This window comes from Apis laboriosa, unplaced genomic scaffold (genome assembly GCF_014066325.1).
Source record: "Apis laboriosa isolate Shangri-la unplaced genomic scaffold, ASM1406632v1 scaffold2_cov157, whole genome shotgun sequence".
NCBI classification, from domain to species: Eukaryota; Metazoa; Arthropoda; class Insecta; order Hymenoptera; family Apidae; genus Apis; species Apis laboriosa.
This window is the reverse complement of record NW_025222729.1, coordinates 256,072-283,574: the sequence shown is the minus strand read 5'-3', so window position 1 is coordinate 283,574 and position 27,503 is coordinate 256,072. Positions and strand designations below refer to the sequence as shown.

The window sequence follows — 27,503 nt, the reverse complement described above, 5'->3', positions numbered from 1 at the left end:
TCGATTCGTAGAATACATACCAAAGTAAAAATTTCAGAACTAAATTTTCAAAACTTTTATTAAAGTCAAAAACTGAAGTATCAGAAGTAGTTCAGATTTATAAATTCATATCAAATTTGATCTAATTTCAAATTTGATCTAATTTGTTACTAATTTCACTCAGACACTCTTCGCTTATTTACCGTCTCTATATCGAAAATTCTCAATAAATTTCATCGTCATCCACAAGAATTACACAATAATCGACCACGGATTATGATGTCATCATAAATATTCCCTGCTAAAGGGAAAAATTGAATAACTTTCCATATACTTCGTATCATATTTTCATAATAAAAACAAGAAAAAAAGAAAAAGCGGGTAAAAGAAGCGGGTGAAAAAACCGGTCACGGTATTTCAGATCATCAATCCAACAATGAAACAAACGTCGATCGATTTCCACGCAAGATGTATATCATTTTTTGGGGAAGTATATTCACCTACCGCCTCGTCGTACGTTGCACACAAGCATCGATGTGCACTCCCTCGGCCCTGTTCGATGAAAAGGGATGACACAGAAATATGAAATTTATGAGGCGAACCCTCGATGGTGCGCGCGTACCGATCTCCCTTGTCGTTCGACCGCATAAAATATTTATATAGGCGTACCTATTGCGGCGTGACGAAATTTGAAATTTTACCAACCTCTCTGTACCCTCCGCCTTCTGTGGGACCAGGATATTTGCTTCTCGCGCAGACTTTAGACACCAGATTGTGCTCTCTGACGTTCGAACACAAAACAAGCATCGAAGAAATTTTGCGTTTTCGTGGATTTTATCTCGGAAGCGTATCTCTTATTGATCGATAAATATTCGTTTGTCAACAATTGCTCGTGAACTACACTCCAATGTGTTGAAAATACCAAGAACTGTTACGATCGTATACCTTTTCAGAGAGAAAGAATGGAAGAAATTTGATTAGTTCGATTCTAGTTTAATCTCGGTAATTTTATGTAAAATATTATAAATTGTTTTCTTCGAAGAATATTTCACACGTTTATTCGCTCTTCTTGTCAAGATTTATGAAGTTAATTTCAGATCTGTAAGGAATTGAAAGGATTAAATAAAAATTTCAAAGTTAAATTATGAATTGCAATTAGGGGATACGAATTCTTAATGATTAAAATTGAATCAAAAAGTAGTTGCTTTTTTATTAATTGTTTGTGATACTGGTTATTGCTTTATTGTACGCCGATATTGAGGATTATAGGAAAATATTAATTTCCTGAAAATATATTTTCCACGTTGGTTAAATAATGCGTAAGATTAATGGATAGGAAATATCAGATTTCACGTATTTCTTCACGTTTTTACTCTCGAATATTTCAATCGAAATATATATTATCCGGCATATTCTTTAATCCGTTCTAATAATGAAACAGTTACACATTTATACAAAATTCATGCATAAAAGAAAGAAAAAAGTATTTCGAATCGCAATACATCCTCGTTCGCATGTCGTGTATCGCAACGAAACGCCCGCAACGAAAATCTAATCGTTATCGCGGCAGAACACGAACGTCGATAACTCTAAAGATGATGGAATAATATTCGAACGTAGAATCGAGTGTAATGAAAATAGGACGTGATTGAACCCTTAATCAAGCCCTCGCCATTACAACCTGTCGGGGCTATAATCGTTGTGTAACGCGTTACGCCGCGCACTTTGGCCGTAACAGGAGTAGCATCGAGGCACACCCGTAATCGGCAGTGATTTAAGCGGCACTCGATCATTGGATGGTAAATCGAAGTGCAACCGAGCGTTCCACGGCCGAGGCTAATCTGGTTCTCGTGATATTAATTCCCGGACTCGGCAGACGGCTCGACAGATTAAGTTTTTTTTCAATCCCATCCGGCATTACCGGTCGATCAATCATCGGACGCTTAACCGAATCGTCCCTTTGATCGTGCCGCCCCCCGAATCAAACAAAATGCCACGAACTGTTAGCTTTTATTGAAATCGGTGGTAAGCACCGTTCTAGAACGTTGATGCTCGTTGTTCCGTACCGGAAACAAAACACACGTTATCGGTGAACTTTTTCATATTCCCTTTTAACTTTGTTTATCGCCTGTGCGTTTGTGTGTTACGAATCTATTGTTTTAATGGAAATTTTAGATTTGTACATTTTCTTTTTTTTTTTTTTTTTTTTTTTNNNCTTTTTTTTTTTTTTTTGTATTTTGCGAGAGATAGTAAGAAAAACATTTTATGAGATGCGAAATATCGATTGTTTAAATGTATTTGGTTGATTATGGTGATTTAACGAATTAGTGTCATTGACACTCGTAAAATAGTGAAGGGGATAGTTGAATTTATATTCTTGTATCTTGATATTACACGTTTTGTTATCCTCTCAAAGTTAGCGTGTTTTGAAAAAATGGCGTAACTTTCTAGGTAATATTCTAAGGATATTAAAAAGCGAATAAATTTTTGTAGATTCTTTAAAAACTTAAAACATCGAGGAAATCTTTGATAAAGTTGAACCGAGATTGCTGAGAGTAAAAAAAAAAAAATAATAATGAAAGAGAGTTTAAAAAGTATCTCTACCTAAATTTATTTATCTATAGACGATAATTAATAATGAAAATAAAATAATAAAGATATAGTAAAATTTAATATAGGAAATATCAGATTAAAAATGAAAAATAATGGAGATATAATATATGTATAATGAAAAATAAAAGAATAAAAGTGAAAGTAGTTTGAAGCGGACTTCAACTCTGATCTGATGAAATTTTCTACAAAGATATAGGGCAATTACCAACTTTGATGAGTTAACGTCTCTCAAAGTTTCGAGAATGCTCGAATTGATAATCTCTGCGAAAAATGCTTTGAAGTTTGAAGATATCCGATGACACTTGATATATTAGTTTTTTTATTCGAATCACTTGAGAAGTGCAGAAGAAGCTGTTCGAAGAAATTAGTTTAAGGATTGATTAACTTATCAAATCGCAAGAGTTGAATTATTATTATCTGCTTTGGTAAACATTTACAAATTCAACAACAAAAATACAAATGTCAAATAACGATGAAATATTTCTCGAATCCTAAATCACGTTAAGCTCGATCCTCACAAAATGCAAACGTATTCCAAGTATTTTTCATTTTTCGAAACACCTGTCTATAAACCTTTACTACGAAATTTTATCCGGCCTTAACGTAAAATAAAATTGGATTCGGCGACAGGATCGAGACAAAGGATCGACGACATCGGTAGAAAATAACAAAGACAGTAACAAATATTTATTCAACCCAGGAGCAATGGAATTGAACAACGCGCGAAAAGACAGACAATACTAATTACCTTAAAACAATAATTAAGATGGAAGGATCGTGGCGAGCGTTAGCGATTCGAAGATAGCGCTCGTGGGAACAAAAGTCTTTACTTATCCATTCCTTCCATTCGAAGTGGCAGATTTCTGTCGGGCGTCGAAAAAACTCGGGAAAAAATCGGAGGAAACGAAAGCAATGAATCGCGATAAAAAGCATCGCATCTCGAGAGCTATGCACTCGAAACTCACGAATGCTCTCGTGGGGGGAGAAGAAGTAGCCTCGATAGAAGCAAAATAGCAAACGAAAGAAGTGGCGAAAAACAAAGGGCGCGTACAGGATAAACGGCACAGGGAAGAGGGAAAGTATCTTTGTATACGTACATTTGCCCATACACAAACGTGTCGAGGAGAGGATGCAAATGACACGATGGGAAAGAAGGAGAAGAAAACCCTTTGGGGACGAGGAAGAGGAGGAGGAGGAGGTATTGGTTGAGGGATCAGGTGAGAAGGGATTGGTATGGGGGTCAGGGAGAAATATGCTCGCGCAATGGGTTGCTTCTGCACTGGGACCAAAACGGGGGGTGAGGATTGAGCCGCGTTTAGCGGGTAAAAGAAAGGCGAGGAGACGCAGGGGGTGGAGAAAGAAGGGCAAGAAAGAGGAGACAGCCAGAAACGGGGATGGAGGAAAAGAGGAATGAAAGAGGAGACCGGGAGAGTGAGAGAGAGAGGGAGAGGGTGGAAGGAGGAGAGAGGATCTGCCAGATGGGAGGGAGGGAGTCTGCGTGGTCGAGGGACGGAGAAGGAGAATGATAGAGGGAGATGGGATACGGAGCGAGAGAGAAAGGACGGGGGTTGATTCGTAGAGCTCAGTTACGCCGCGCCCCTTGCGAAGTGCGCTGCGCCTCACGAGCGAGATCACGGTGTCTTCGCGGCTCGAAAAATACTTTTTCCGACCACGTTTCCGCGTCCTCGCCAAGATTTTTTTAGTTTTATCGTGCGTGCCTCGTTCGTTCTTACCCCTCCCCTCCCTCTTTTTTTTTTCGCTTCCTACAAATACGTCGAGTTGCACAAAGGGAATAAATTATCGAACCACGTTTCCATGTGATCGAGTCGTGTCCCAACCACCTCGCGAGTTTCACGAGGTACGAGAGCGTGGTTGGATCGAGAGTGACATACGATAATACTCGAGTGTGTAGGCAGTGATGTAAAAGTGTGGTAAATAGACAGGAAGATTTTTGTGAGTCGAGTATATTGTGAGATGTGTTCTTGTTGATTTTTATTATTAGACGATTGGATGAAAGGACTGGTAGATAAAGGTGGAAAAGAAGATTGTGTGGGTGTTGATTGAACGGGGTTGCGTTGAAATGTGTAGATAAGGTTAAAAAAGAGACTCGATTTCATTGGTTAGAAGTAGAAGAGGCTCGAGCGGTTTACACGATGGATAATGGACTTTGCTGAAGGACTTCCCTTCAGTTTCTTTTAACACAGACGCTTCACGTACCTCGAGATCGAGAATCGAGAATATCGTGGCGATTCACGGGGATAGAAAATAGCTTTGCGATGAACCAAGCGAAACGAGAGATCGGCATTAGATCGGCTGTATCTTGAGACTATTTATCAAAGGTAAACACATTCTTTTTTTGCCAACTGAATGGAATATTTTGTCATATTATAATCGCTATTTACATAGATTTTGATCTTTTCTCGTATGCAAATTCATAGAGGATATTTTCGTTTTAAATATGCGTTGCACTTTTCTTCGATTCCATTAGTAATCACATCGTATAAAAAATTTTTTATTCAAAAAACTTTCACTGATTCATTTTATCTTAAGAAAATTAACAGCTTCTTTATCATTATTTATTGCATATAAAAATAATTCTAATTTATTTTTATATGTAAACGTAAATAATATATTCCATTCATCTACGAAATATTTTTAAAAAAAGAATATACTGAGACTAATATAAAATTTATTTCAAACATCATTTTCACTTCTATCTTTTAAAAATCACTATTTTATGAATACAATATTTTATCTTACAACATTGTCACACCTATTAGGACATGAAAGAATCGTGGCTCATTTGAAAAATCGTGGAAACACAGTTATGCAAGGGTATGGTAAACATAATTTGGAAGGCAGCCTCCAAGAAGAGGCGTATCGCTTACGACTTTTCTCAGTAACGCAACGCTCGAGACCGTTTCTCTAAACGTAACTTTAAAATTCAAATTAAGACGTAGCCCGCCAGCGAAGGTTTTCCAGCTTATTTACATTTCCAATTATCGCAAAGGCCTCGTCGTTTCTCGATCCGCGTTTCCATGAAACTGTTATTTGTTCCAATTCGAAAGGGAATACCAATCCTCGAGAAATCCTAAGAAGGCTTTAATAGCTCGGCAACGTTATCGAATGCACGATCCCCGGTCTGATAGAGAAATTATCGATATTTGTCTTGAAAACGAGATATCGAACGCGCCTTTTTTTTTTCTTTTCGCTGATTATTTGTTATCCAAGAATCGATGAATGGAAAAACGAATGCGAGGAACTTCATGAATTAAAGAAATATCGCGTAAGGAAGGGAAAAGATTTCTTTTTTCCTTGAAATCGTTGTTGAATTATTGATATATCTTTCATTCGTTTATTTCATTTTTACATATGAATATAATATGCTCGTAGTAACTTTTATTTTTACTTTGAGAAATTCATACGATAGTTAAAGGGTGATTCTTCTATGAAAAAAATAAGCAAGAAGCAAAGGATTAAATCTTCTTTTTGAAATTTAATTTTCAAAGAATTCCATCCATTGCAAATATATAATAGTATAATAGAAGTAGTAAATAAGAATAATTTATTTCGATATCATCCATTCTTATTGTAGATGTATTTTCGATGAACATACTCTCATTTTCGAAATTTCGAAATTTATCATTATTTCGCATTAATTGAAATTCGTATTAATTTTAACTTAATACTGTTCGTAATAACAAACAATAGCAGTTAAATTTCCATGGACAAACTTCTAAAGATCGTATCAATGTATTTCCAATTCGTACATGTCATGCTGTGATAAATCAATGAAAATATCACCCGTATAAATAACAGATTATTAACAGAAGAAGTCGCAAAGCATTGTTTATAAACGCAATAGCTATTATACGTCGCTCGTTGAACCGTCTGTTATCCATAATTACATATGTATATAGTGAATTTTTAAATTTAATTTTTTCGAAAAATAAGCTTTTTTACTTTTTCTATTCTTTCTTTCTTTCTTTTTTCCTTTTTGTCTTATTCTTTTTATGAGAAATCATCTTACTTTCATATATTATTCGGTTGTTAATTATGATTCAAAGATATTTTATATTTCCAACAATAATTTTAAACACAAACGATATTGAACTTCATATCGAATTCGAATTAATATTAAATTCGAGTTTAATATTATCAAACTTGATATTATGAGATACACATAACAGAAATATTCTTGTCACAAGTAGCTCGTGATCGATTAATTAGTAAGTTAAACAATTTCCCAATCGTGGTTTAGCCGTAGGCGTGTTTAACAGAAACAGGAAGTAGTAGCTTTAATAGTTGATGAGCAAAGACCAGATGAAGCAAAATTATAACATTTTCCAAAAAGATATTAAATTAATCATAATATTTTTAACGATCTTCAATTATTAAAACTTTGATTTGACAATTATTGTTAAATTGTTAAATATCGCGCGGAACATTATTTATTTTCGAAACAAGCACGTATTTTGTTTAATTTAAACGATATTCGATATACGACACGTATGCAAATAGTGTGTCGGTATGTAACAAGCGCTAGGCTTGTTCAAGCAAACTTCTCATTTGCATTGAAAGTCGATACAAATTCATTTCTTTTTCAGTAAAGTGTCCAATTATTAGAAATTAATTTTCTTTTTAAAAATGCTTCTAGCTTCTTTCTAGCTTTTGTTTTGTTGTTGTACTAATATTAGACAAGTGAATTATAGAATTGATTATTTCAGATAGAAATAACGTTTATTTCTTAATTGAAAATTTGTGTTTCAATTATTATTATTATAATAAACGCTTCCAAGTTTGAAATTCAAAACGTTATCTGATTTTTCTGAGCAAGAGATTATTCTTGGTGATCAATTCGCAACGAACTAGTGTGCATGTACGACCGAAACGCTTCGAATCGCCACTCATTAAATGACATAAAGTATTCAAGAATATTATCACTGATTAATGTCTCGTGGTCTTAAAATAGTATCGACAAACCGGACACGAATTTCCTGCAAATGCAATTCGTAAATAGATTATGGTCCATTATGATAAGTGCAGATTCTCGGGAAATGTGATAAAGATAATTTTATCAACTCTTTATTGTACAAATCGAGCTCAATCTTATCTCGAATTACTTCACAATCACTTCGAAATCCCACAATCACCAAAACCTTCTCCCTTCCAAATCTCTTAAACTGTCTCCTCCTAGTTGTTCGTTCGTTAATCCCGCAATCGATCATTCCAAATTTAACACTCCAAATTTCCAAGAGACAACTCGACGACAATCGTCTCGATCTCGATCCGAAGCATCGCTAATCCGAATCAATCATTGTGAAACCTCAAGTTCAACCCAAGAGTATTTGTAGCGGGGACAAATTCGAAATTCGGTGTCGATAGGTTTTGTATGAAAAGACGAAGAGCGCATAATCCTCCTCCCCCTCAGGTTCTATCGTGACATCGCGGAAACACGATGCTCGAATAACGGATATGAGAGGAAACGGGAAGAAAGCTTTAACCGTCCAAGCGGAAACGTCAAGAGGATGCAGCAGAGGACGACGAACTCTCGCGACGATTTCGGCGGACGTACGACGAACTTTGGAAAGTCGAGCTCAACTCAAGTTTCCCGGCCAACTCCGCGAGAGAATCGTTAGGACAACCATAGCCGCGAACATGGTTAAATTTTGAGTGTTTGTACGTCTGCGAGTGTTGATGGTTTGGATTGAACTAGGCTATGGAGGAACTTGTGACGCATCCGTCGATTTATTTTGTCGAACTTTAATTCTTTGTAAAATTGTCAGGATATTTTGGTGAAATAATGGAACATGGAAAGTATATATTTCAAAGATCATAATTTTTGCGATGAGAATCAGAAAAGTGAGAAGGAATTTGGCTAAAATATAAAGTTTATAAGTTAGACTCTTAGATTAAACTCTTTGAAAAGAGTTTACATAACGTGAAATAGTTTTTACATATTATTGTAATAATATTCGTATACATTTTATCAAAAAGAAAGAAAATGAATTGTTCTTTTCTATCATCGTTAATATTCGTGTCAAATAATAAACATCTTTCTTCCAAAATCGACACAAGAAGATAATATTCCAATCGTCAAAAGATTAATTAACAATCTGACGATACACTTGTTCAAGTTCTGTAACGTAGGAAGACAAATCAAGAATAATGACAATTCAAAAATTCGAAAATTCCATCATCGTTGTCAAAGGAATTGGGGAAGCTTGGATAACTCGGTGGAAGTTACAGTCAGAGCGTGAAGAGAAAGGAGCGTAAACGAGTTAGATTACAAACGTATTAAGGATCGGTCGTTTTTGCTTTCTTTGATTCCACTCGAACTGGCCGCGTTTTTCGTCGACAGCTGGCCGAGAGGAAACACCTTCGTTGCGAAAATCCGGCCGGCTTTCCGCCCTTTGTCAAAGGATCGGATGATTAATCACTCTGTGCCGGTTTCCCTCCTCACCCGCGGGCACACGCGCGTATGTCACCGTGGGTGGGAATCAGTCAACGTCGAAAATTGCAGTAAAAGCGCGGCGGGTGATCAACCTGCTCGGACTTTGTCGATCCGCATTGTTGCTGCTCGAAGATTTCTTCCTGTTAGCTAAGCTTTCAAATCATTTATTACTTAGGTGAATTTAGGTGGAAGTTAGTTTTATATATTCTTCAAATCAAGTTTTATATACTCTTCTATACTCTTAAATCAAGGGATCTAAATAGGCTGAGTTGTAATCTTAAAATTGTAGAAGACTTAAATTAAATTAAATTAAATTTTGATTCATGTATAATTGGATGATTGGAATATGTTTCATATTTAGAGGAAAGGAAATGTTTCGAAGATTTTAAAGTCATTTTTATTTTTTTTCTTTATGGAAACTCTTTTCATGTTTTATTATCCTAAAGTTTTGATTAAATTAAGTTAGTATAGGTTGTGAAATACTTGTACAGGTAATAGGTAGAATTAATTGCAAAATCTTTCTAGATGAATATATTATCAGATACGTTTATAAATTACGGTGTATTATAATGCAATAGAGTTATCAGAATATAGCAATTTTCAAGAGGGAAATAGCAAATTTATATCTTCATTCTGATATTTTCCTTTAATTAATTTTTTCACGTTTCTTTATTGGCTTCACGTTGATTTTACAATCCATTATTTTAATAACATTTTATTGCAAGAATTTTTATATTATTTTAACGAACAAATTACAAAATAAAATAAATTCTTTGAAACTTCCATTCTTGGAAACAAAATAAAAGTATACATATATTTTCCAATTAATGTTCGGATACATTATACACAATTTTTTTGTTGTATTGCCTGTCATAACTTTAAACTGAGTAAGATATCTTTATTATCTTTTTCTAATTTTACGTCACATCGATCATCTCGCTTTATTACGTATCATCACACGTACATGGCTTCATTATTTCCTACTTCATCTCTAAGAAGAAATGCAATCTAGCTTCCAATATATAGATTCGATATCGATAGATCATCCTTCACGATTATTCGTCTGTCTTTGTTTATCATCAAAATTTTAAACGAGATAAAATATCCATGGTTGGAAGAACAACAGGCTGGAATTGTCCTTTTTTACTACAAAAACCAATTTTCTTACTACAAACAACCCTCTCCCTGTCCCGTTTCTTTTCAATTTTCTTTGCCACTTTTTTTTTTATTATGCTGCACCACCTTCATCCGTCTTTCTCATTTCAGTCCTTGGTCCCACTGGATTTTTACTCGTGTCTCGCCCCCTTTTATTTCTCCCCATTTCCAGCCACGATGAGAGAAGTAGCTTCACGAGGATGGGAGAAAATTGTCTGCAACTTATGACAAGTTTCCTGTGCATCTCGTTTTTGCAACATGAATGCATCCAGATGATACAGATTTAGAACGGTTTCGTCGAAATCTAATTTCCCTTTTCATTTTGTTATAACTTCTGCATATATCAGAAGACGTGGAATCAACAATTTTGTGAAATGATGAAATATTAGATTGTTGCGGAAGAAATGATCGAATGGAATAAAATTAAACATTTATAGGAAAGAATATTAATCAAAATTTGAATCGATTCATTCAACGTGTTCTATTTATTTAAAGATAAAAATTTAAAATTATTATAATTGATAAATTCTTTGGTTCATTTTTAATATGCTAATTTAAATTTTTGGTGTGTATATTCATTTTTTTTGTTTGGAATCTAGAGTAAATACTTCCCATGAGTAACAGCCTGTATGTGTTAGGAAATAGAATAATAAAGCTTGGATTTTTAAGATTAAAATTTTCTAATCTTAATTTAGTAAAATAAAAAATAAATTGAAGTTAGAAAAATTTCTTAGAAAGATGTATTCCAAAGGAATTCAAATCAATGTAACATAAATGCACTTGGTTGTGTATTTAATTACAATTAGTAACAAAGGAGAATTCATCTCTATAGAAACAAGAACATTAATTAATTTTGAATCGTTTCATAGCTCTGTCTTGTATTCAGATAGTTCTGATCAGATTTCCTCTACTGTTAATTACAATTAACAATTAATATAATATAGTATAATATAGTGCAGTGCCTAAATGAAACATAATCTATTTCTATGGAAACAAGATTGATACTCAATTTTGAATTGTTTCGAAATTAATCATAGTTCTGCTCTATATTCATATCTAGTTTCAGTCAAATTTTCTGTATTGTGCTTTCTACATCTTCAACGTAATTAATTCATAACAATAGAATTATCTAGGTAATTAAAGATTAAGCACTGAATAATCTTCTATATGATAAGAAATATACATGTACATTGGCTGATGCTCTTTGTACAATGAATTATTTGGGACTCTCGCGTATTATTGAGCTAATTGTTTGCAAAGTAATAGGTAGATCTTGTTTAAGCTTAATCTATCTTGTTGCTGGTCTACCTTATTGGTTTGTATCTCCTCCTTACAATATGCTTCAGAAAGCACAAAGCCTCAGGGTGAATTCCCTAATTTGAAGCTAGATTAGTGGTCGTTGAGCCATAAATTTGACTAAGGATACATCTTTCTAGAAAATATTCGATTATAGAACTAATCAAGTAGCATGATTGTCGAACATTCCTTATAGAAGCAATGACTCATAGAATCTAATGAAATACAATTTTATTCAGTATTATAGCTATTTAGCTACTTTAAAGTTTCTCTAAAGTTTTTCTTAAAATTCTAATTTTTGAGTCATATCATTATTGTAACAAATAAGCGATATATAAATAGAGATTGGCAATTCTTGAAACTTGATTTACAAAGACAATGATAGCGCTGTTAGATCGTTTTTCAAGATAGCTTAAAGTTGGATGGAGAAAAGATCCAAGCTTCTTTTTGATACTACCATCACGTATGTATGCTGTAGATATTTGTCTAGGTAGAGTAGAACGTATTTCGTGGCTCACGTAAATCTGGTTCGAAGAAGCAGGAAATGTTTTATGTTGCGTGGTATCTCTTCGGGTATATGTTCAGGGATTCTGATTGTAAGAGCATTGTATATGCTGATTCTTGTCTTTTCTCAAATGATCCTAGATTTCAAAGAATTTGTCGTGTTGAAATTTGTATATTCCTTCGATCGTCGTCTTTCCAACAATGAGAAAGATATAATATGTAATTTGAAATTTTCAAAATGTTTTTAAAAATAGTTAAGTAAATTCAGAAATTTTAAATCTTTCTAATAATAATAACAGACGTTAAGAAAATATGAAAAAAAATATTTGAAATAATTTAATAATTCTGTCTTTCTCATTGTTTACACTTGTTTAAGTGTCTACGAGCTTTCAACTTTTATTTTAAAAAATAAAAGATACTTCAAACTTTATACTATATCTTGAAAAGAATTTTATAAGATGTTTTAAAAAGAATAGATTTAATACATTAATAAATATCTCAGCGTATATGTTTCGATTGTCTATCAGAGAATATTGTTATTCACAAAAACTGTACGATATTCTCCTTTGCTCCAAGGATAGTAGCGCTTATGATAAATGAGAGAATATTGAAGCAAAAACGCGTCGTAAAATAGAGTGATATGGGTCCAATAAAACGGCACAAAAGATTATAACACTCTATCAACCTAGCGATATTTTGGCAAACTACGTTGGCAGATAGCGACTTGTTGAGGATTAAATCGTATTCAAATGAGTATCGTTTTATAACATAAAAAAGGAAATTCTATAATAATTGCCAACTGTATTTCTAATTGATTCAGTTACATTCTATTTAATTTTATATTGTCTAGTATTTTAAATAATTCAGCATTTGAAATCATTTCTTCTTTTTTTTAATGTCAAGCAATCTGTAGTTGAATTATGATATTTTTATATAAATTCATAATATAATTTGTTAGTTATCCTTGATTAAGATACATATAAAATCTTTTGTAAATGATTGTAAAAGGATTGATGTTTCAAGAAAGGAAATTTATATCATCTTCATTGTTAAATTGGGCCTAAAATCCCAAATAATTTTATAAAAGAATAACAAAATATTTCCAAGCGTTGGATACACTATTTATTTCAATCGAAAAAAGGTTGAAAAGTGACAGACAATTAATCGAACGTTTGTCAGGACGGATTGATTGGTAGAGATTAATCGAGTTTTTGCTTACAGTTCTCGTTTTTACGTGTGTGTGTATATAGAATATAGAAAAATAAACGTAAGATAAAATAAAATTTATATAAATTTGATTGATTTGAAAAAAAAACAATTTATTATTTGTATAATCAAATTTTTCTAAAGATACATAAAATAAGATACTTACAAACATAAATACTTAGAATAAAAAGACGTATTTATGCATTATTTTCTAGAGTATTTTTTGATTAAAATTTTACAAAATTTTACAATTTACAATGTAAAGTAAATCTCAAATATTATTGTATTCTTTCTTCAATTTTCTTATTTTTTAAAATATCTTAGGAAATAATCATATTTTTTAATTACTTCAAAGAGAATCTTTTCAAAAAATTGTAATAACTGTACACATTTACAAAAAAACATATATTATAATTTCTTTCTTTTCACGATTCTTTCTAATATCTACCAATCAATCCTGCAACAAAGAACAACCATAATATTCGAAATATATGTAATCAAATTTGAACTTCAATCCAAAAACATCGAATATACACATTACTACCAATAATCATACATTCTTTAAAAACTTCTTCACGCGTATAATCAAATTCGACAATAACCTCGATTTTACATTTGATATTGATCGACAATAATCATTCTCTCTGAAAAATTTTCAAATTTCAAAGGGGTAGCTATTCACCACTTCTATACCGAATCAAAAAAAAAAAAAAAAAAAAAAAAAAGGAAAAAAGAAAATTCGTGGACGCGATTACAAGCGCGCACCTCGAAATGACGACGCAATTTATGAGTTGGGGAACACAGACGTGCTCTCCACCCTCTGACCCCGTTCGATCGTTTAATCCATCCGAGATAGCTACGTACGATTAGACGATACGACGGAAGCGGAGAACCATTCGCTATATCCCGTCCCTATCCACCTTCGTTCCTCACCCCCGATGCCTCGTCCCTTTGCCCTGCGCCACCCTGCCAAGCACCGATCCCCTGAATCGGACACACAGTTTGCGATCCGAAATACGCTATATCTTCTCTCTCTCTCTCTTCGCTCTCTTTCCCCCCTCCTCCATGTCTGTGCGGGCTTATGAGCTTTTCGACACACGGATTAACGAGATCGAGCAAGTACGTATAGGCTAGGTGTCTATTCGTAAAGGACTAACTGGCGATCGAGAGGTTTAGAGTTTGATCGGCGATAGGTGAATCGTAATCGAAATACTGGGTCAAAGAGAAGAATTTTCAGTATTGGAGTATTGGAGTTCGTGTATTGAGCTTTTTATTGTCTTTTTTTGGGGGGGGGGTAATAAAAATGAAAGGTTAAATTATTTCTTTTGTATTTTGTATGTTATATTAGATGGAGTTTGGTCTTCTATAAGTTTGGTCTTTTGTAAATGTCAAACTGTTACGTACATTTAAATTCGCCTCAAAACTTTATTCGATATAGATGTATATTTTAAAAGGAATTTTTAAATTATATATTTATATTTATAACAGAAAGGAAAGAGAAATTGATCTATAGTTCTAGAAAGACAAATTTCATTTCCAGCATATGAATATTGCTCCTTCCGGCAATTGCGTTCATTTATTACATCATGCGTTAATTAACGCCCGTTTGAGATATTGTGTAATCATATCCTCATTGCATGAAGTGGCACAATTTCATAAATAAACGTCAAGTCGTTATTTTACAACGTTATGCGAAGCTTTGGATGAACCTTACGGAATATATTTTCACCAAGTGCTTTCCTATATATTGGAGTTTCATCAAAGAACGAAGCTTCATAAAGCATTATTATCTGATTAAAATTCACAACCATTGTTGTAGAGATCATAACTCTGACCATTCCTATTACAGTAGTGTTTTCGTTTAACAGTTTGTGTCCAAATCTGAAGAAGATATTTTCTACGAATTCAACTGACAATGATGAAAGAGAGACGATTGTGAATCAGATAAAGGATCAGTGTCAAATTTCGTTTAGCAGTTTATCTTACTCAACTTCTATTTCCATGAATTGAGAATAACGAGAGATAACTAAAACGAATAAAACTTCAGATAATAAAACTAATATTTCGTATTGTATCGTCGCTCTTAATCTTTCTTCCAAAAACACACAATATTCTTTGACAATATAATTTTTCCTTTGAATCCTATAATTAAGTCTATCAACGTGTTACTTGCAACGTTGTTGATGCTTTAAAATCTTGCACTTCGTATTATTTAATTCTTTAATAATCAATTATTCTGATAGATTAGAAAATTCTTGATATCTGAATGTCCATATTGCTACAAATAGCGAAATTCAATACATGAATATAATAATATAAATTCAATACATGAATAAGTAGGGCTTGTTGCAGTAATAATGAAATTCAGTGCACGAATGTATATATACACAATAATCTATGTTGCATAATGATGTACAATGCCAAAATGACTCATTGTTGAAGACGAAACAGCTTGTATATAAATTATGACAGGAAATCGATACACGAATATTCTTATTTTTATTATTGCATACTATTGATATGCACGTAGGAAAATAAATCTTTTATCTGAACTTCGATCCATGATATTTAATGCTTATTTTATGCAAAATTTCACATTTAGAATAGATTCTCTTATTCGATTCATAATAAAAATAATTTTCTCTCTTTTTTTATGAATCATCTATTTAATATTCCACTATTTAAATATAGAATGTTCAAATTATTTATCGTAAATCTTAATGCACGTTGATTGTTACATTACTTAATAATTTCTATTTATTTTCCGATTATTATAATTCAATATAAAATAACCAAGTGTCGATTACAATGAATAATAATCAAACTTATCCCAACAATTATTATCTACTATAATTACATCATCAAAAAATAATATAATTGATCAGCTCTAACGAAGGCAAAACACTCAACTTTCCCTTCGAAACGTCAGGAATGATGATTTATAGCCAAGAAACGTATCCACATCGCGATCTTAAACTATAATTCTTCTTTTGTAAATTCACGTGCATCAAACTAGTCTCTCCTTTTTCGCGCTCGCCTCGTTTCTTTCGCTTAAAATCACCTCGTAAATCATCCGACTTCCAACAGAAATCAAATTATAAACCTTCGCGTCGAACTGTTCCATTTGACGTGCCGTCTGCCAAGTGGAACAGATTAAAAATTGCAAATTGTCGAGGAAGGGAGGCGTAACGCCGCGCGTTAAAATTGGAATCAAACGCGGCCGATTATATTTACAGGGAGGAAAGATTTACGGGCGGACAAGGAAATCCGAATATGAAAATATAATCGATCACGTGCACGCTCGCGAATTGGGTTTTCTCTTCGACGGCGTAAATCCTTCGAATCGAACGTTATTTAACGAACGTTATTTAACGACGTGCGAACGACTCCTGTTCGCGAATATTACGCCGTAATTATTCGATATCAGCTTTTCTTCCCTTTCTTTTTTTTCCTTTTTTGTGAAAATGAAAATGTCCATCGGCACGTGTGACAATTAAAATTAATGTATTCTCGAATGATATTCGTGAATTTGTACGAAGAAGTGTAATAATTCGATATTTTGGATTTTTCATAATGAAACGAAGATGATAGAAATATGGATCGTTTTGATTAGGTGAGCTACGTGCAAATGAGATTTTCTTTTAAATAGATATCTCATCATATATTATACAATTATATTATATTATACAATTTTACGTTCTATATTGTTATTATCCAAAAGTCAGTTAATCTATATATTTCCTGGTAATATTAAGGGCAATTGAGAATTATTTATTTAGATTTGGACGAATGATAAATATTCTTCGAACTATTTTATAGTTAATGGAATTAATTCTTCTTTATGAAACTAATAGGTACGAGTTTTCACCATTGTTACGTAAAATGATGTTTTTATTAACCTCTCTATATCCCAATCTCCTCTTCAGTAATATAGTTCGAAGAAGGAATCAATAGTAAATTTAAGCCAACGTTATTTTCATTCTAAATATTATTAGAATTTCACGGATGTCGATTTTATTCACATACATATATTCAATGTTACACTTTTGTATTTATTTTCAATGATATTGCAACGGTCAATGCATTTAATTGATTTAATTTGAATTGCAATTATCAGAAAATCGATAAATTTTCGACAAAAAATTGTAAGGCTCACCTTTGTATAATAACGTTGCCCTCGATTGATTCAATTTTAGTGGAAATGGCAAGAAGAATATCGATGGCGTATTTATCGAGATGTGTGTATCCATATACGTGTCACATATATTCATTTACTTTTGCGACAACAGTTAATGCACTCTAATTGTACTGCAAATAATTCGTACGCAGTTTCAAGAGACGGATACGCGTCTATTGGAATAACGCCGTTAACAAATATTCACAGATTGAATATTCTCAGGGGAATTTCCATATATTTCAGAGCGGATTTTTCCCAGGACTTTTGCATGTTACAAATTATGGTGGACCGCAACGATGATATATCTTTGTTTATTATATTTAATTGTATCAACTGGGTCGTTGTAATTCCAATATTCATAAATTATTCAATGTATCTCAATAAATTTCGATCCTTATTAAGAATATTTTTAACAAGATAGAAAGATCTAAACGAATAATTGATTTATGGAACGATTTCTCCAATAAATGTTCTTGTTTGAGAAACAGCGATGAATCTGATTTGTTCGAAGGGATGTGTATTTGTAGAACGTAACGATGCAGTTACATAAAATTGATGATTCTTTCGTTCGAGTAAATCTGCAATATAATTAAATTCATCAATGTTTGGATCAAAAGCAAAGCCGCTATTACCCGAAACATGAATTTTTACGTCCAGGATGATCACGATTTGTTAGTTTTGTAAGTTATCGTGATAAATAGATCAATTATTTTTGGATTTGAATACCAGTATCTCAATATTATTGATATCATATGGATCCTAATCATTTTCATTTATTTAAACAGATAAAGAAAATAAAATAATGAGCTTAGAATTTTTAATTAGATTTATATCGTTTTTAAAAATTATCTATGAAAATGATAGAGTATTGATATTCTGAATAATTTTGTAAATGAAAATTTTATTTTTTCTCACATTAGTGATATTTAGAAAACAAAAAATATCGTGAAACTTTGATCTATTTATTAATGCTCTACTTCTCCTCCATAGAATTTCATCAGAGATAAAAAAATAAAAAAGTTTTATTTAAATTAAAACACCACCGTGCATCATTAGAAAATAACTAAAGAGAAAGAATTCTATTCTAATCGATGATAGGATGCGCAACAACGAAATTTTCAGAGATTAGAATTTGTGAGATTAGAATAATAAAATTTGTAAACGAAAAGCATTCGTGAAAGAGATGTATGATCGTTATAAAACAATGCTTATAGTTCATATCTTGCATATTTCCAAAATAGGTAAGATATAATTCAGTGTAAGCATGTTTACACGAAATATTATTGTAGAGAAACCAGTACTGTTTGATGTTTATGCGAAAGAACTACCATGTATAAATATAATGCATTATATTATGCATTATAGTACTGCGTTTGTTGGTAGAATATTCGTTTCACAGGGTCGTAAAGCATGGATTCTTTTATTCCTCCTTTACATATTTCTCCTTTACCTGATATAATTTCAAGCAGATTCATACCCATATATCTGTATCACATATGCATGAAATGGCTCCATTTTCTGGGAACGTAAATCTTCACATTCTCGTCAAATTTTTTTTCACTTGTCGTGGTACAAGCGTTCTGTTAATATCAACTATGATGTTGACCTTAATTATGAAGCTGGTAATTTACTTAGAACCCTTGTTAAAGAGGGCAACAAGTCTTTATTTGCTTATTCTGGTACGAATTAAAATAGGAAACACTTTGTTTTTTAATACTCATAATTTATTTTATATTTGATGCAAAGTTCCTGACTTCTTTTTTTTCTTGTTTTTGGAAATTAGTTTATTTAATAAAACATATTTATCGAGTAAAATTTTTGTTATTAATCCACCTATTCATGAATTATTCTATTTGTCTGACCACTGAGTATTTTATTTCCCTTGTATATAATTATAAAGATTATGGACAAATACATAGTGGAAGACGAGATTAAATGAATAGAATAAGATAATCATATTTATATATATTTATAAGTAGAAAAGTCATAATTAAAAAGTAGTATAAAAATTACAAATATAGATGTTCTTCATTCTTATTTGAATCCTAACATTTTTGAGTTACTTAAACGACTTAATAGCTCTTCATTTTGTATAAAATAAATCTAAATAATTCGAGACAAATAAAAGCAATTAACGTATGTTAGAAATTGTGATTTCTCCCTAAAATATCGATTTCGTCTTTTTATTTGTGATGTATATACTAGAAAGATAATATTTCTCGAAATATGTACTAGCAAAAATTCCAATTTCTACGAGAAGATAGACAATAACATCTCGAGAAACGTTTCAACGTTTCGTCTCAGCTTCTTTTGTCTTCTTAGATGTCTAGACATTTCTACTTTCGAAAAGCGTACATTTTTTATACTATGATGCAACAACGTCGCTATAATACACGTTTTTAACATTTTTCCCATTTTCATTTTATAATACTCAAGTTTGATATAAATTTTCGATTCAAGAAACCGTTTGTTATTCCTCTTCGTTTTTCAGAATGGACATCGAAATAAAAAAAAAAAGAATCTCTTGATCAAGAAAAATATAAATTTCGCGGATAAATAACATAGTTTCGAAGTATATTTTCTATTTTTCATGGATATATTTTTAGGTTTTAAAATCGACCAGTTTGTTGTCACTGGAATAAGAGAAATATTGAAATCGCGAGTGAATGCACGGAAAAGCTAAACAATCGTGATATCTAAAATCTAGTTTAATAACAAACGACTATTCCCTCGGTGAAGCGCGACGAAAATCTGTTGCTTCGTCAATTGTGGATGCCGTAATTTATGGACTTTCTAAATTCTACAAATACACGTTTTCGCACACGAAAAATTTAGTTGCCAGATCTTTATTAATGATTTGATGTTTATTATTCTTTCAGATTTTGAATAATTTCACAATTATTAGAATTGAATTGGTTTATTGTTAAGTTTTTACTGAATTAGTGTGTATTCTATCGTGAATAGTTCGTTATTTTATTTTTTTAACAATATTACAAAAATATTACACGAATTTATTGTATTGGATTCGTTTATTTTTCAATTCAATTCTAAATACTTAAATGCCCAATTAATCTGATAAATATATCAGCTATTTATTCGGATATTTCGATCTTAAATTGATTTTAAATTTTGTTCCTCGATCAAAAGTTTGCTCGCGTTGCAGTTTGCCACGCCTTTAACTAGAAACAATAGAGGGCTGTAAAATACAAGCTATTGTTTCGAATCCAAATCGCGAGGCAATATCATAAAGTTTCGATCTTGTTGTTCCACTATTTTTTTCCTTTCATCGTGTATCCAATTTTCTCACTTTATTGTCGAATTCATCATTAATTTTCGTACTGATTTACATTCACGCTTTTTTTTTTTAAATACAAATTACAAAGCGAAAGAAGTTTCAATTTTGAAAGGAATTAAAATTCTCTTATAAACTGTAATAAAATATACAGTAAATCAAGAAATGTATAAAAAAATGGTATAGCGTCACAATGATAATTGAAAAATATCGAACAATTTCAATGTTTTTTCGTACAAATGTAAGAAAGTTTCACAAATTTTAGAAAACAAGTAATTCTCACAAATTTAAATGATACAAACATTTACTCATCACATCAAATACGTAATATCAAATTATTTTACTTTTTACAGTACACATATAAAGTATTTAGCTATAGTAGAATATAAATATTCTAATTATAAAATTTCCTATAGTAACAGAATTAATTCGAAATAGCAATTACATTATTTCCATTAATTAAACAAACGTAAATAATATTAATTTTTTTATTCTCGATATTTCTCTCCAATGGTCATGATCTATTCATATTCGTTGTATCTTTATTCTCAATTCAATTTGATATTCCTCTTCGAATATGTATTCTTTCGTTTAATGAGTATTCCGATATGAGAAGACGACTTATTTGTTGTATTTACATTAAGGGGGAGAATGCGGCTGGATATATCCTATAATGGCTATTTTTATTTCCACCCTCCCTCCCCCATTACGACAATTACGTGGGTATAACGTTCGTGGCACGAGTAACGAACCGTATTCGTAGAACGGTTGAATCGCAGTGAAATCAACGATATAGCCACCAAGGTTGAAGTAGGGGGTGGAGAGGAGCGCGTGATGTTCAAATTTTGCGGTAGAAATGATTTCGCGTTGAAAACCACCGGATACGATTACCATAATCACGGTGGTCACTGATCGAAGTACGAAATGGTGGAAAGATAGATACATCCATAAATTCGGGACGCATTGCGCCCTCTAATTTCTACATATCGTCCTGATTCGAAGTTTTCTTTCGATACGAAGTTTGCATATAATATTTGTACAAGTTAATTTTTATTTTCAAATGTTTATAAATTTGAATGTTCGAGATTAAATTATGAGGATGAAAAATTTTTTGTTCTTTTGATGAAAAATTTCATTTAATTCTATGGAATTTTTAATCAAACCATTTTGTGTTTTTAATTATTACGAAAAAAGAAGAGTAGATTTGTAATATGAAATAATTCAATTCGATATCTTTACCTTTTTGATTTTTTATTTTTGAAATAGAGAAATTTGTATTAATTAAGATCACAGATAAAATTTGCAATGTTTCAAAATAAATCGCGTCATCTGTCAAGTAATGCATTTTTTCTCAGAATATTAAAGGTGATTTTAGATTTAATAGAAGAAATAATTAAAAATAATGATATGATATCTACATTTCGTTTGAAACAATGATTAAAAATAAACGATACGAAATGTATGAATTATTTCAATCACTTATGAGTATTATAGAAAAATTAATTTCATCATAAAACATAATAAAAATTCGAAAATCGTACGTGAAATATCAAATGCTAAATCGTTAATTTAAAATTGCATTTTAACAAGCAAGTTATATTTCGATTTTCGAACGATCATTTTTTAAATATTTTATTTAAATAATACACAAACCTGCTTGATATTCCATATAGCGAAATGGTACATAATATTTTTCCAATTTAATATACTCCACGTACCAAATTCTGCGATAGATAATGCAAGAGAAATAAAATATTTTGTATCGAAAAATATAACCGTGTATTTTCAATTATTAAATACACGGTTTCATCTTTTCAAAGTTTTTAATATCATTTAATTCGAACATCGAAATAAGAATTCCTGGGCGAAAAAACCACGTTTAATATTCTCACCATCGATTAACCCTTTTTTGCCACGCGTGTCTCGTATTTGGGTTGCAAAATTGAGACTAATTTTACGTCGACGGTGAACAGTCGCTGACGAGAATATATTTTATGCTTGGGAGTGGCGTACATTTTGATATTTCTAATGCGCTGCCAGAGACAACTCTCATCCCCTGTGCAGCAATTTACCACTGGGATACGAAACAGTTGTATAAAGGATGAAACATGTATACATACGAAATTGCAAATACTCGTTGAATATTATTACGTGGAGAATCGCATTTTTTATTTTAAGAGCAATACATTCTCTAATTAATCAATTTATTCAATCACAATATAATTTTTTTTTATTTTCAAGAATAAAAAAAAATGTGAAAAGATAAATTTTTTAACTGAAAAATATTTTGAAAGAAGAGATATTCAAATTTGATTATTTAAAAAAAATATAGCGTTGAAATAAATATATAACCGACGATTTGAAGAAGATTTACAATTAACAAGATTAATATAAGTCATCGATATGAGAAAATTTAGTTTGGAAATTTTGAGATGAATATATTTGAAAATAAATAAACGAGTTAATCTACTACGAAGAATTTATTTAAAATTACTGACCTATATTGCAACTGTTCTCTCTTCACATAACTACGTTCCCTACAATTAATACTAACTTACAGAAGACGATCTAGAAACTCCATACAGTGTTGCAGTGCTGTGAGATTCAACGCTAGAGTGATATAAACTAGGGTAATGGCTATGTAACTGTGATAAATAAAGGTGATTAGATTTAGTGTATGTATAGCAACAAAAGCAACAAGATGGGATACTCCGTAACGTTAATTAATTACAAATGAATAAATATCATGAAAACTTTAACAATCATTTTTAAATTATGGTAATCTTATTTCATTAAGTTTCGATAAAATTTTTTTGTTTCACTATATACAAAATATAAGTTAATGATAATGTATTATAATCTAGATTTTCTAGAATATAATATTCTAGATTTTCACATTTTAAAAATAAATATAATATAGATATGTAGAAAATAAATTTTCACATATTTTATAGATAAGTTAACACATTAGTTAACACATTAGTTAGGAAATTCTTTAAAAAATTTTAATTCAATTCAATTTTAATTTTGTGCAATATTTTCTGCATAGAATTTTTGACAATTTCTCTTATGATAAAAATAAATAAATTATATGGCATGAAGAAATAAATACCAATAATTTTCATCATTAATTAGCTCATATTCTCTTTTATTAATCCGTTTTCATGTTAAATCATTAATTTAATATATTATTAAATTTGTACAATTGTATATAAATACGAATAATGATTGAGAGAATATGAGCTGCTGAATTGATTACAATGATACAGCGATTAGGGAATACATATATCATATGAATAGTTAAATGGAACTGCATGTGATCAATATAATTTATTGCAATATTTTGAATTAATTATTATAATCTATAATCAGTTACGTCAATTAAAGCAATATTGTATTCCAATTAATAAATATCTTTTTTTTGATTTACATGCATGAAATTTTTCTAATAATTTAGAAAAATTTACTTCTTATTTTCAGTATATAATATTTTTTAATGTAGCAATTAATATAATTTATAGCAATTAATATATTTTTTATATAATAATAAAGTTAAATTCAGTGTATGAAAAGTATATGAAAATATGTAAACAGAGAACAGAATGTGCTAAAGTTCTTCTTTTTCTCTCTTTTTCTCTCTTTTTTATCACAATACAATTCCTCTTGTTCAATAGAATTCTTAAAACCAATTTCGATAAACTTCAATACACTGTCAAACTAAGATTCACATTCTTCAATCCTTTCCTCATTTTCTTTTTTTCTTATTTTTTACGTATATACAGATACAGTATGCACGTAACTAGAGAAATTCTCATAACGTCGACAACATTTTTCTTTCATTCCTTGCCGTTGTAAATCTGCCAGTTTCTCTCCCCTTTTTCACCTGCCATGCTTACCCTCCTGTTAAGTTCGATCGTACATCTCTCCAACAGTGGCGTAATTTTCATCCAATTTCACGTAAACAGCCGAAGTTGCCTGCCATTTGCGAAAACAAAACTGCGAAACATTTCTCGTGTTATTTGCAACAGCGATTCCATTTTTGTTTCGTTCGTTTTCTTTTCTTTCTTTTTTTCTTTTCTTTTTCCTATTCCTCAATTTCTCCATATGATTGCTCACCGGCAAGATTGTTGCATATATATATATATATATACATACAAAGGATAGGTTCGTCGATTGAAATCTTAAGAAAGTGAAAATGCACGCGATCGAATAAGACCGTTTTTCGTTTCGAATAACAACGAACTCGTTCGACGACTATAAAACGTCTGCTTGTGTATTGGGATTGTTGGAATAATTGAATTCCTGCTCGTTCTTGGTAATTGTGTTACGTCAATCATTCAAGATTTCAGGCATTAAAAATGAAAGATGTTGGAAAGGTGGAAAGATATTTTTAACGATGAATATTATCAAATTGTATTTCATATGTAATTTGAGGGAAAAAAGTGGTTTTATTGGGTTGAAGAGGGTTGAACGAAGAATTTTTAAAAGAAAAATAATAGTAATTTATTCTTTTTTCCAAGTATAATGAAATAGTATTTGAAATAATGAATATAAATGTAATTTGGAAATTGGAAAAAAGGAAATATTTCGTAGTCTAATTAAAATTTGCATTAATGAATGAATCGTCTTAAGTTATTTAACCTGTTACTTCCACTTAAGGCTTTATTAAGAATTTCAATTTTTCTTCGTATTACGTTGGAAATAAAGTCGCCATCTAGGGATGGATAATTACTTTATTATTAGGTATGCTAAAGGGCTGCTTGCATTTTAATAACATCGCAAACTCGCCACTTGTCGTTTGTTATACGAGTAAATTACTTCGAGGAAAAACGCAAAACGAATGTTCCCTTGTTATCCGATAATTTCTTCTACAATTAATCCATCTGTGACAAGAATTCGCCAAAGTATTGTCGAATTTGTGCGAACAAATCTTATGAAAAATATGGAACAATAATCGCGAATTTATGTCAAAAGTTTCACAAAACTTTGTGAACACGACACGTATGTACAATACCAGTCAAAAATTTTGAATCTCTTTTCCTATTGTTGAATCGTGATCTAAAAATTCTATTCGTTAAATGTTTTTTTAGAAGATTATTAATGTTATTTTCAATTAATGACATTCATTTATTCTAAATTTATAATAAATATTTGTGAATGTCATAATAATGGATTTTTAAATGACATCTAAACTCTATCGAATCTTACAAATAATAATATTTATAATAAATTTGGAACTAATTTAACAATTGTAGCTACATCGAATTTTCATCTTTTATTATTGATTAAGAATTTATGCTATCAGTAATATCTTCTTTTATTTATATTAATAAATTTTTCACGAAAGAATTTTTTGTGGTCAAAAAATATCAACCTAACTTTCGATCAAAACATTTAAAACAAGTTATAAGTTATAAGTGAGAAACTTTTGATCGGTAGTATACATACCCCAAACCACAGAAAGAGTTACGAGTTCGACGAGGACTGCCTTGTTGAAATCGTTTCGAAGAAGGAATGAAAAATCGTTACGGAGGAACGTGTCGCGCGAATTTCGAAGCATTTTTAAGATGTACAAGTTGCGAGCTCAAGCTATCACGAAACATGAAATCTTTGAATAACTTGATTATAAATAAAAGTTGAAAATTCTTGTTTCGTTCTTTTCGTTTTAAATTCCATTCATCTCTTCGTGATATCTCACTTCCACGATTTTTCAATTTTTGACTTCGAAGAAAACATCAAAAATTTTACTATTCATTTACGTAATATTAAATGAATTATGAAAATGATAATAACAATGAAGAATTATTAAACTTTATATTTATAATTCAACGCTTGGAAGGAATCAAATCGAGTTTCTGATAAATTTAGTCAGAAGCGAAGTGATATGCATAAGTTCGAACATTATACGCCAACAAATTTTAATCACGTTTACTCGCGAATAAATTTCATTCTGTCGATTCATCAACTTCCTTCCATTCATTCGCGAGATTCGCAGGTATTTTGTACCGAAACGATCGATTTGGCTCGTTTAGTTCGTCGATTTTCGTCGAGAATGTCAATTACCGCGAACCATCCTCCCTCCACGATATTTATTAGTAGTCTGTGGCGAGGCGCGGAAGTGATCCTTCCATCGTCACCGACGTTAATTGAATTCTATTGTATCGACCAAATTTACGAGCATTTTACAGCGTTGTACGAACGAATATCGATTCGATGCGTAACGCTTAATCGGATGTCTTATCTTACTTTTGTTTTCGATGAAGAGAAGAAGTTGATTTGCACATGTGATTTATCGATTTCGATATTGTCTCGTTGAATTTTAATAATTTCATTCAATTTTTTCATATATATTTTTTCCAATAATATATTCTTGTAGCGTTTTCATTATATTTATGCACTTTGGAATTTAGAAAATTGACAATTTATATTTATGATGCTGAAAATTATAATATATATACATATGCTATATTTTCGATATTTCTGTAAGTAAAATTTTCAATTAATATAACTTCTCGTGTCAAATTAATATTAAACATTGAATCATTATAATTATTATATTGTTTATTGAAAATGTAATTTAGTTAATGAATATTATGTTAATATATATGTATATATATTATAATTTTGACATTTTGGCAACAAATGCAACGAGAATATGATAAATTATCTCGGTATAATGTTATGCAAATTATACGTTGTTACCTTTCATGAGAGTTTTATATCGAACATTGATAGAAATTTCTGACGAATTTTTAATGATTGGATCGATATTTCTCGTTTTCGAACATTGATTGCAATGATTTCCAAACAAGGTATTTCGATGATTT

General features: G+C 31.1%; 1 protein-coding gene across 7 annotated transcripts in view; it reads left to right on the top strand.

Annotated features, from left to right (window-relative positions):
* Window positions 1–27,503, top strand: part of LOC122714402 (zwei Ig domain protein zig-8-like) — a 262,470-nt gene that overhangs the window by 9,474 nt on the left and 225,493 nt on the right. Inside the window, exon 1 of one of the 7 annotated variants that reach the window (XM_043935706.1) lies at window positions 4,322–4,931. The exons of the other annotated variants lie outside the window; for them this stretch is intronic. The gene's annotated coding sequence lies outside the window, so the exon portion shown is untranslated. Of the gene's footprint in view, window positions 1–4,321; window positions 4,932–27,503 lie in introns of those variants that run through there. 7 annotated transcript variants of the gene reach the window in all.